At 42.5% G+C, this 11,257-nt stretch overlaps 1 protein-coding gene across 1 annotated transcript in view; it reads left to right on the top strand.

The window, feature by feature from the left end:
• LOC134851336 (C-1-tetrahydrofolate synthase, cytoplasmic-like) overlaps nucleotides 1-11,257 on the top strand; it is a 425,442-nt gene that overhangs the window by 271,004 nt on the left and 143,181 nt on the right. The gene's annotated exons all lie outside the window — the stretch shown is intronic.

Here is an 11,257-nt window from a genome sequence, read left to right as displayed (position 1 = left end):
ACGAGAAGTAAAAAACTCGAAAACGACCAACGCATTCAAAAATTGTGCCAGTCGGTCATATTTGGAAGTTTGACCTTGAGCAACACAAGAAACATGATTTTGGCACGTATGGAGCCGCATAAGATTCTTCCCGTGGTTTCGAGCGACATTGACATCTTGGTTGTATATGGTGACGAAAGACCACATGAAAAAACATAGTAAAGAATATCGACAGTTCCTGGCAGAGATAGGACCGGAAGCCTTCAAGAGACCTTTGCTGACCCATCGAAATGCGATCACGACAGGTTGGAAAAGAGTCGGTAGGGCGCCTAGAGACAATACCAAAGCGAGAGAATCGATACTGGAGGAGGACTTGGCGAAGAACGTGAGCTTGAGCCTGCACAATTCCTTTTGCTTGAACAGGGAATCGAAAGTGAAAGGTTTACCAAATCAGGCAAAGAGGTTGCAGGAGCAGAGGGAGTGGATGCGATCCTTCGAGCAGTGGGAAGAGATCGTGATCAGCTCCGATGATGAGGAAGCGCTGCTAAGGCAGATCACGGTGTCAAACTCATCAGGACCTAGCACCTCAAAGGCTAGGAATACGAAAGGAGCAGGGGGCTCGAAGCGGGTTTCTTGAGTCTTGAGAGGAAAGGAAAGAGTCTCGAGTGTGAACTCAGATGAAATCCGAGTTCACGAAAAAAGAAAATATAACGAAACAAAATATTGTTATTAATATGCTATAATTAATATGTAAATCAAAATGTTGCATGACAGTTTTCCGATTGGATAGGACAAAAAATATATAAATCATTAGCTTCCAAAGCGGAGATTTAATTTGCAGGTATATGAAAATTTTGATTGCTGTTCAGCGATAGTGTGACAATTTTATATGGTTGCGAATTTTGGGGTGTAGATAGATTTAAAATCTGCTGCAAACTTCTGTAAATGACCACTGGCACTGTATCTTTAGCAACACTCAGCATTCTGGAACTCACTGGCAGACGGCAACACGCGATGAGGACATCGATCTTGAGTCCAAAGAGTATGTGCCAGTCGGTCATATTTGGAAGTTTGACCTTGAGGGATACGAACAACGTAATTTTGGGGTAAATGTAATTTTTCAAAAATTCGAATTGAGCCTGTCATGCTCAACTTTCTCGCGAAAACTGAAAATCTCAGAAATACAAGATTAGAACAACCGAATTACAATTGCGGGAAAGTAGTTGAAAAAGCAGCGAGAAATAATTGCTATTCGCAATTTCTAGACATAAAAATCACACGAGAGTAGAGCTGTGCTATCCTGAATAGGAAGCAGAGCGATTGCGAGCAAAACAGAGACAAGAGGGAAGTGGACCAGAGTGAACCCTCAGTGGAAAGGTGGACAGCTGGGGTTTCCCAATGGTCCAGTTCCAAAACTCAATTCTCGAGTCAAAACTCATTTCCTTTGCTGGAATTAATTGATTACAAACTTCTTGAGTTAAAACTTGATTACCTTAATGCTAGAGTTACTGATTAATTTAGTTGTTCCAAATCTCGAGTGTGCTGGTATGTGAGTACCCAATTTAGTTTTCTTGAGTGTGATTTATAATTGTTATGTTGAGATAAGGAGAATTTTAGGTTGATCCATCTGGAATGGATTAAAGTTTCACTGTCTAATAAAAAGTAACCATACGGACTGCTCCGACCCTGTTTTTAACGACACTCGCGTATTTTGGGTATTTTGAGACCTAAGTATGGGGACATTCTTATTTTCTAGAGTGGGGGGTATTTTGGTAGTGGCCTTTAAGCTGTAACGAGGGTTTTAGTCTCATGTCGCAAGTGAACCGAATTGGCTCCGACCGTTCAAGGTAGAAAAACACAAAAGATAGTGTCCCTGACTCTTGAGTCAATGGTTAGTGGACCTGTTTTTTTTAGCCTCATATGTGATTTAAGTAGGCGACTGTTATAGTGTTTTTTTGGCACTCCTGGCTGTTTTTACGACAACAAGACTTCGGGATCAAACCAACTTGACACAGCTCCGGGCTACATCCCCATCCTACAGTACCGGTGGTACGGTTCAGCGGGAACGTGTAAGCCTTCCGGTTGTACCGTGATAGTTTTTTACAAAAACTCGAGAAAACTTCCTGGTACGCTCTCCGAACGAGGCCTAGCTAACCGAGTAAGGGGGGTAACTAGCGAAAAAAAACAAGCAAAAGAGAAAAAGTAAAACAAAAAACAAAAAAGAACAGAAAAAGGAACAAAAAACCATAAAACATAAAAAAGACAGTGGCTTTGACTCCCAGATTGGGTGGATCAAACCTTCATAATAATTGAAATAGTATACCCATGCTGTTTTCCAATAAGACGGATCGTTTCGATCAAGTCAGCAACTTTATACAGGTGCCCGAGTGTGGGACGTTGTTAAGGGTTTTCAGATAGCTTGCAACTTCGCCGGACCACTAGGAGACTTGACTGGAACAGGTGACCAGCCAAGTGGTAGAGTGGTTCTCAAGAAGGGGACCCGAGAAGTACTGGAAAGTCCAAAGAGACATCCAGCACGGACGAAAACAAACAGAGAAGGGCACACAGGGGTGTTCTGTTTGGTCAATCGACGAACCACTGAGAGACTTGACTGGAACAGGTGACCAGCCAAGTAGGAAAGTGGTGCTGGAGAGAGGTGCTGGACACGCCAAGGAGACAACCAGCACGGAATCAGAAGAATCAGAGTAGGACACCGAGGGGTGTTTTGTTTGGTCAATCGGGTATCGTTAAAATCCACATTACATTATAGGAGATAAGTGTAAAATTGGATAAGCGGATACCCACTGTTTTGAGGATACGTTTTTACTTGAGCAGAGCTTGGAAACAGGTTCTTCGGTTTTATCTCAAGAGGTTTAGCACCCATCACGCTTGAGCTAATTTTCGGCTTAAGAGGGGGGCTAAAAAGGGGGGAGGTTAGAAGGGGGGCTGGTTAAGTTAGAGGTTGGCGGTTGCAAATTGTAAAAAGGGGAGAAACATTATAGTAACTATAATCAATATCTTCGATCATAGTTACATTAGAAGAGCCAGAGTCTGGAAAATTTCATCTCTAGACCCAGAACAAGAGTTGCAACGCGAGGATACCCAAATTTAAGATCGAATTAAGGTAGGTGACCTGGTAGGATCGGGTGGGGGATCGGAAATAGACAGTTCCTGAAACCCGAAAGTAGAACACCCCATAAGATCGTTAGTAGGGGGGAGGAAAACGCGCGACGATCAGGTACCAGACAATTTTTTTGTTACGAAAGGACGACATTGGTCACCTTTGAATTTTAGGTAGGTTCATCTTTTTGTTTTTTAGAATTTCTATCGCTTAAATTTTTACGATTTTCGAATTAATTTTATCGGTACTTGAAGAACAGGTGATCACCAGACACTTGCTAACAAGTCTTATTTTGACTTGAATTGGATTAATAGGGGGAGGTGATTACAAGGGGGCCAATAGGTAAAAATTTTGATAGTAAGATTGGGTTTTGGGGAATTTTCAACACTAGGGCTCAAGTGGTGGTACCATGGACAGTGATCTAAGTTTCCCAACACCGAAGAAGAAGAGATCCGACTGTCCCAACACTGGAACGAAGATGTCTGAGGACAGTACGAGAAGTCGAAATACTTGAGCAGGAAGCCTTGGGACAGTGCGAAGTGTCCCAACACTTGAGTGGAAAGGTCTTGGGACAGTGCGAAGTGACCCAACACTTAAGTGGAAGGGTCTTGGGATAGTGCGAAGTGTCCCAACACTTGAACGGTCGGTCTTGGGACAGTGTGAAGTGTCCCAACACTTGAGTATAAGGTCTTGGGACAGTACGAGGTGTCCCAACACTAGGTCTTGGGACAGTGTGAAGTGTCCAAACACTAGGACGAAGGGTCTTGGGACAGTGTGAAGTGTCCCAACACTAGGACTTAGGGTCTTGGGACAGTATGAAGTGTCCCAACGCTTGAGTGGGTGGTCTTGGAACAGTGTGAAGTTGTCCCAACACTTAAGTGTAAGGTCTTGGGCAGTGCGAAGTGTCCCAACACTAGGACAAAGGGTCCTGGGACAGTGTGAAGTGTACCAACATTTGAACGAAAGGTCTTGGGACAGCGCGAAGTGTCCCAATACTACAACCAAGAGGTCCTAGGACAGGGCGAGGTGTACCAATACTTGAATATAAAGCACCAGGAACCTGTCAGAACAAACAAAAGCAGCTTGAGATTAAAACTAGAATAATTTTTTTTAATTAAGAGAATTGGGAACATTTTTTCAGACTTTAAACTTTAGATTAGGACTTGTAAATATAAATATTGTAAACAAGGAAAACTGTAAATAAAAATCATGAGGCGAAGTAGGGTACCAATAGCAGATAAGAGAGTTCAAGAATCAAAGAAAAATCATAACTCTTCGAAAAGAACAACTTTGTTGGATCCGAAAGTAATGAGAAAATACTTTTCAGTGAACATGGTCAACCCAAGAAGCGCAAAAAAACACAAGACGATATCAGTGACATTATCAAAAATATGATACAATGACACAAGAACGGGCGCTTCTGGCCTTGAACTAATGAATAAAAACTGACCCAATGGTTCTTCTAGCCTTGGCGCAGATAAAAAAAATCGAGAGCGATGGGTTCATCTTAGTATCTTTCAATGGAAGGTCAGCTAAACCAATTAAGATTTTTCAAGAATCTAATTCTTTCTGATAGCCAATATTGCTATATTACACCAATTCCAAGACCAGAAATGTAGTATTGTCAACTACTGTTGAGTAAAATCTATGTACAAAAATGGGATGAGCTTCCTTCTAACAACCTGGTAAACATTGAGATGCTCGAACAGAATCTACTTCTGACATTTAAATTCTACGCTATCTTTTCCGCAAACATAAATTTTATCTTTTGCAGGGCTATTAGTTTATTCAAAATCACGTGTTCATTTTTTTGAAAGCCAACTGAGATACATTACATCTAAGCAATTAAATTCGCAGAAAATCAAGCCACATAACTCTTTTAGCCGAATAAATTAAATTTAGCTTACAATCCTTGTTGGCTGCGGTAACCACCCGTCAGTTCTGCAGATGTTGAGTTTGCTTCAGAACGAGGACTGCCGCTAAACCTCTGTTGATATCTAGGACGACCTCTGTTATTCTGATATCTCGGGCTGAAAGAATTCCGCGGAGAAAAGTTTTGAGGCGAATTATACTGGTTGTGGAACTGATGGTTAAAGTGCTGCTGGGTTTGATGAATGTATCCTTGATTAAACTGGTGCCCAGGTGGCGATGAAAAACTATTGTTTTGGGGCCTCCAAGGTCGTTTTAAATGTGGGCTGAGCCAAGACATCAAATCTAGAACAAATAAAAGTCAGCTAGAGTTAGCCATGGCTGTTCAAATAGAAATTTTTGACAAAAAATAGATTTGCAACGTTTTCGCAATTAAGTGCATCGTCAAGAATTTTAATCTAAATGACCGTAAAACATCAAAATTGAAATAAGTAGAGAAAGAAAATGATCTGGGAGTTATCATTGATAGTAAACTTGCGTTCGAAGCACATATTTACACCTGCCACGAGAAGTAAAAAACTCGAAAACGACCAACGCATTCAAAAATTGTGCCAGTCGGTCATATTTGGAAGTTTGACCTTGAGCAACACAAGAAACATGATTTTGGCACGTATGGAGCCGCATAAGATTCTTCCCGTGGTTTCGAGCGACATTGACATCTTGGTTGTATATGGTGACGAAAGACCACATGAAAAAACATAGTAAAGAATATCGACAGTTCCTGGCAGAGATAGGACCGGAAGCCTTCAAGAGACCTTTGCTGACCCATCGAAATGCGATCACGACAGGTTGGAAAAGAGTCGGTAGGGCGCCTAGAGACAATACCAAAGCGAGAGAATCGATACTGGAGGAGGACTTGGCGAAGAACGTGAGCTTGAGCCTGCACAATTCCTTTTGCTTGAACAGGGAATCGAAAGTGAAAGGTTTACCAAATCAGGCAAAGAGGTTGCAGGAGCAGAGGGAGTGGATGCGATCCTTCGAGCAGTGGGAAGAGATCGTGATCAGCTCCGATGATGAGGAAGCGCTGCTAAGGCAGATCACGGTGTCAAACTCATCAGGACCTAGCACCTCAAAGGCTAGGAATACGAAAGGAGCAGGGGGCTCAAAGCGGGTTTCTTGAGTCTTGAGAGGAAAGGAAAGAGTCTCGAGTGTGAACTCAGATGAAAGAAAATATAACGAAACAAAATATTGTTATTAATATGCTATAATTAATATGTAAATCAAAATGTTGCATGACAGTTTTCCGATTGGATAGGACAAAAAATATATAAATCATTAGCTTCCAAAGCGGAGATTTAATTTGCAGGTATATGAAAATTTTGATTGCTGTTCAGCGATAGTGTGACAATTTTATATGGTTGCGAATTTTGGGGTGTAGATAGATTTAAAATCTGCTGCAAACTTCTGTAAATGACCACTGGCACTGTATCTTTAGCAACACTCAGCATTCTGGGACTCACTGGCAGACGGCAACACGCGATGAGGACATCGATCTTGAGTCCAAAGAGTATGTGCCAGTCGGTCATATTTGGAAGTTTGACCTTGAGGGATACGAACAACGTAATTTTGGGGTAAATGTAATTTTTCAAAAATTCGAATTGAGCCTGTCATGCTCAACTTTCTCGCGAAAACTGAAAATCTCAGAAATACAAGATTAGAACAACCGAATTACAATTGCGGGAAAGTAGTTGAAAAAGCAGCGAGAAATTGCTATTCGCAATTTCTAGACATAAAAATCGCACGAGAGTAGAGCTGTGCTATCCTGAATAGGAAGCAGAGCGATTGCGAGCAAAACAGAGACAAGAAGGAAGTGGACCAGAGTGAACCCTCAGTGGAAAGGTGGACAGCTGGGGTTTCCCAATGGTCCAGTTCCAAAACTCAATTCTCGAGTCAAAACTCATTTCCTTTGCTGGAATTAATTGATTACAAACTTCTTGAGTTAAAACTTGATTACCTTAATGCTAGAGTTACTGATTAATTTAGTTGTTCCAAATCTCGAGTGTGCTGGTATGTGAGTACCCAATTTAGTTTTCTTGAGTGTGATTTATAATTGTTATGTTGAGATAAGGAGAATTTTAGGTTGATCCATCTGGAATGGATTAAAGTTTCACTGTCTAATAAAAAGTAACCATACGGACTGCTCCGACCCTGTTTTTAACGACACTCGCGTATTTTGGGTATTTTGAGACCTAAGTATGGGGACATTCTTATTTTCTAGAGTGGGGGGTATTTTGGTAGTGGCCTTTAAGCTGTAACGAGGGTTTTAGTCTCATGTCGCAAGTGAACCGAATTGGCTCCGACCGTTCAAGGTAGAAAAACACAAAAGATAGTGTCCCTGACTCTTGAGTCAATGGTTAGTGGACCTGTTTTTTTTAGCCTCATATGTGATTTAAGTAGGCGACTGTTATAGTGTTTTTTTGGCACTCCTGGCTGTTTTTACGACAACAAGACTTCGGGATCAAACCAACTTGACACAGCTCCGGGCTACATCCCCATCCTACAGTACCGGTGGTACGGTTCAGCGGGAACGTGTAAGCCTTCCGGTTGTACCGTGATAGTTTTTTACAAAAACTCGAGAAAACTTCCTGGTACGCTCTCCGAACGAGGCCTAGCTAACCGAGTAAGGGGGGTAACTAGCGAAAAAAAACAAGCAAAAGAGAAAAAGTAAAACAAAAAACAAAAAAGAACAGAAAAAGGAACAAAAAACCATAAAACATAAAAAAGACAGTGGCTTTGACTCCCAGATTGGGTGGATCAAACCTTCATAATAATTGAAATAGTATACCCATGCTGTTTTCCAATAAGACGGATCGTTTCGATCAAGTCAGCAACTTTATACAGGTGCCCGAGTGTGGGACGTTGTTAAGGGTTTTCAGATAGCTTGCAACTTCGCCGGACCACTAGGAGACTTGACTGGAACAGGTGACCAGCCAAGTGGTAGAGTGGTTCTCAAGAAGGGGACCCGAGAAGTACTGGAAACCCAAAGAGACATCCAGCACGGACGAAAACAAACAGAGAAGGGCACACAGGGGTGTTCTGTTTGGTCAATCGACGAACCACTGAGAGACTTGACTGGAACAGGTGACCAGCCAAGTAGGAAAGTGGTGCTGGAGAGAGGTGCTGGACACGCCAAGGAGACAACCAGCACGGAATCAGAAGAATCAGAGTAGGACACCGAGGGGTGTTTTGTTTGGTCAATCGGGTATCGTTAAAATCCACATTACATTATAGGAGATAAGTGTAAAATTGGATAAGCGGATACCCACTGTTTTGAGGATACGTTTTTACTTGAGCAGAGCTTGGAAACAGGTTCTTCGGTTTTATCTCAAGAGGTTTAGCACCCATCACGCTTGAGCTAATTTTCGGCTTAAGAGGGGGGCTAAAAAGGGGGGAGGTTAGAAGGGGGACTGGTTAAGTTAGAGGTTGGCGGTTGCAAATTGTAAAAAGGGGAGAAACATTATAGTAACTATAATCAATATCTTCGATCATAGTTACATTAGAAGAGCCAGAGTCTGGAAAATTTCATCTCTAGACCCAGAACAAGAGTTGCAACGCGAGGATACCCAAATTTAAGATCGAATTAAGGTAGGTGACCTGGTAGGATCGGGTGGGGGATCGGAAATAGACAGTTCCTGAAACCCGAAAGTAGAACACCCCATAAGATCGTTAGTAGGGGGGAGGAAAACGCGCGACGATCAGGTACCAGACAATTTTTTTGTTACGAAAGGACGACATTGGTCACCTTTGAATTTTAGGTAGGTTCATCTTTTTGTTTTTTAGAATTTCTATCGCTTAAATTTTTACGATTTTCGAATTAATTTTATCGGTACTTGAAGAACAGGTGATCACCAGACACTTGCTAACAAGTCTTATTTTGACTTGAATTGGATTAATAGGGGGAGGTGATTACAAGGGGGCCAATAGGTAAAAATTTTGATAGTAAGATTGGGTTTTGGGGAATTTTCAACACTAGGGCTCAAGTGGTGGTACCATGGACAGTGATCTAAGTTTCCCAACACCGAAGAAGAAGAGATCCGACTGTCCCAACACTGGAACGAAGATGTCTGAGGACAGTACGAGAAGTCGAAATACTTGAGCAGGAAGCCTTGGGACAGTGCGAAGTGTCCCAACACTTGAGTGGAAAGGTCTTGGGACAGTGCGAAGTGACCCAACACTTAAGTGGAAGGGTCTTGGGATAGTGCGAAGTGTCCCAACACTTGATCGGTCGGTCTTGGGACAGTGTGAAGTGTCCCAACACTTGAGTATAAGGTCTTGGGACAGTACGAGGTGTCCCAACACTAGGTCTTGGGACAGTGTGAAGTGTCCAAACACTAGGACGAAGGGTCTTGGGACAGTGTGAAGTGTCCCAACACTAGGACTTAGGGTCTTGGGACAGTATGAAGTGTCCCAACGCTTGAGTGGGTGGTCTTGGAACAGTGTGAAGTTGTCCCAACACTTAAGTGTAAGGTCTTGGGCAGTGCGAAGTGTCCCAACACTAGGACAAAGGGTCCTGGGACAGTGTGAAGTGTACCAACATTTGAACGAAAGGTCTTGGGACAGCGCGAAGTGTCCCAATACTACAACCAAGAGGTCCTAGGACAGGGCGAGGTGTACCAATACTTGAATATAAAGCACCAGGAACCTGTCAGAACAAACAAAAGCAGCTTGAGATTAAAACTAGAATAATTTTTTTTAATTAAGAGAATTGGGAACATTTTTTCAGACTTTAAACTTTAGATTAGGACTTGTAAATATAAATATTTTAAACAAGGAAAACTGTAAATAAAAATCATGAGGCGAAGTAGGGTACCAATAGCAGATAAGAGAGTTCAAGAATCAAAGAAAAATCATAACTCTTCGAAAAGAACAACTTTGTTGGATCCGAAAGTAATGAGAAAATACTTTTCAGTGAACATGGTCAACCCAAGAAGCGCAAAAAAACACAAGACGAAAGAAAGCGCTGTGGAAAGATCAACTGCACCTGCTATAGAAATTGATCTTGAGACAACAGATCAGAGCGTTGACGAGGTACAAAGGAAAACAACGGAATCAACACCAATGCCAAATGTGGAAGAACAAGAGAAGAAGACGATTGAGTTATCACCAATTTATACTGTAGACGACACAACGAATAACTCGCCGGAAACGATAAAAGAAGATTCTCAATCAAAAAGAACGTCGTTCACAGAGAGGATTGTAGCGATGGTTGGAATGAAACCAAGAGAGAAGGAGGAGGTGGTACAAACGACCGAGAAAAGCAAAACATTTGGAAGAGTTTCTGCAATAACAACAGAGGCCAAACAAGACTATGGGCACATCAAAAGTGGGGCAACAGCTAAACAGCGAGTACGAGTACCGCGGCAGGGGTGCCAAGACCATCATGAAAAAAGGATCCTCAAACACTACGAATGCATCGGAGGTCTCAAGCACGAATACTAACGTAGCCCCTGACGCCATGACATGGGCAAGCACCTGGGAGATGATGAACAGGACACTGGAAGCGTTTGCGACCAGGAACACTGACTCGAGTGATAGAGGAAGTGGTAAATCCAGGAAGACCTTCAAGAAACCCAAAGAGTTCAAAGACGACTCGGATGGCTGCATTGACACATGGGTGGAATTCATGAGACTACAATTAGAACAAGACAACTTGAACGACGAGAGGCAGGCTTGCACAGCAATACTAAGCACTCTAGAGGGCACAGCGTTGAAACGCGTAGTGGCGAAGAAGGAGGAGGAATGTGATACGGCGGACAAGATATTCGAAATACTGTAGAATCGATTCGGATCAGGGATGAAGTGCCACCAAGCTATGATGAGATTTGAAAAAAAAAGACAGAGGGACGACGAGTCAATCGATAGGTTCCTGGATGATCTTGAGAGCCTGAGAAGAAGGAGTGATCCGGAAGATTCGACAAACAGGAGAAATTTCAGCATCGCCTCGAAGTTCATCTACGGGGTAAAAAGTGACAACTTGAGAACGATGTTGGCAACGTATTATACACTTTCGAAAGATAATGCACTAACCCGGGAGGAGAAGAGACAAAAATCGAGGGAATACATGTTGATGAAACCAAAAAAAGTATTCGTATTCAGATGGCAGGAACCTGCAAGGGGGTGGCCACCAGCAAAGGTCGTCATGGTACAAGCCGAGAGATGATTTGGATAAACGTAGGTCATGCGCAAATTGCGGATCAGCGGATCACCATGTGGCTGATTGCACGACAT

This window comes from Symsagittifera roscoffensis, chromosome 7 (genome assembly GCF_963678635.1).
Source record: "Symsagittifera roscoffensis chromosome 7, txSymRosc1.1, whole genome shotgun sequence".
Taxonomy (NCBI): Eukaryota; Metazoa; Xenacoelomorpha; order Acoela; family Convolutidae; genus Symsagittifera; species Symsagittifera roscoffensis.
Note: the sequence above shows the minus strand (reverse complement) of the source record. Positions and strands in the feature narration are given on the sequence as shown.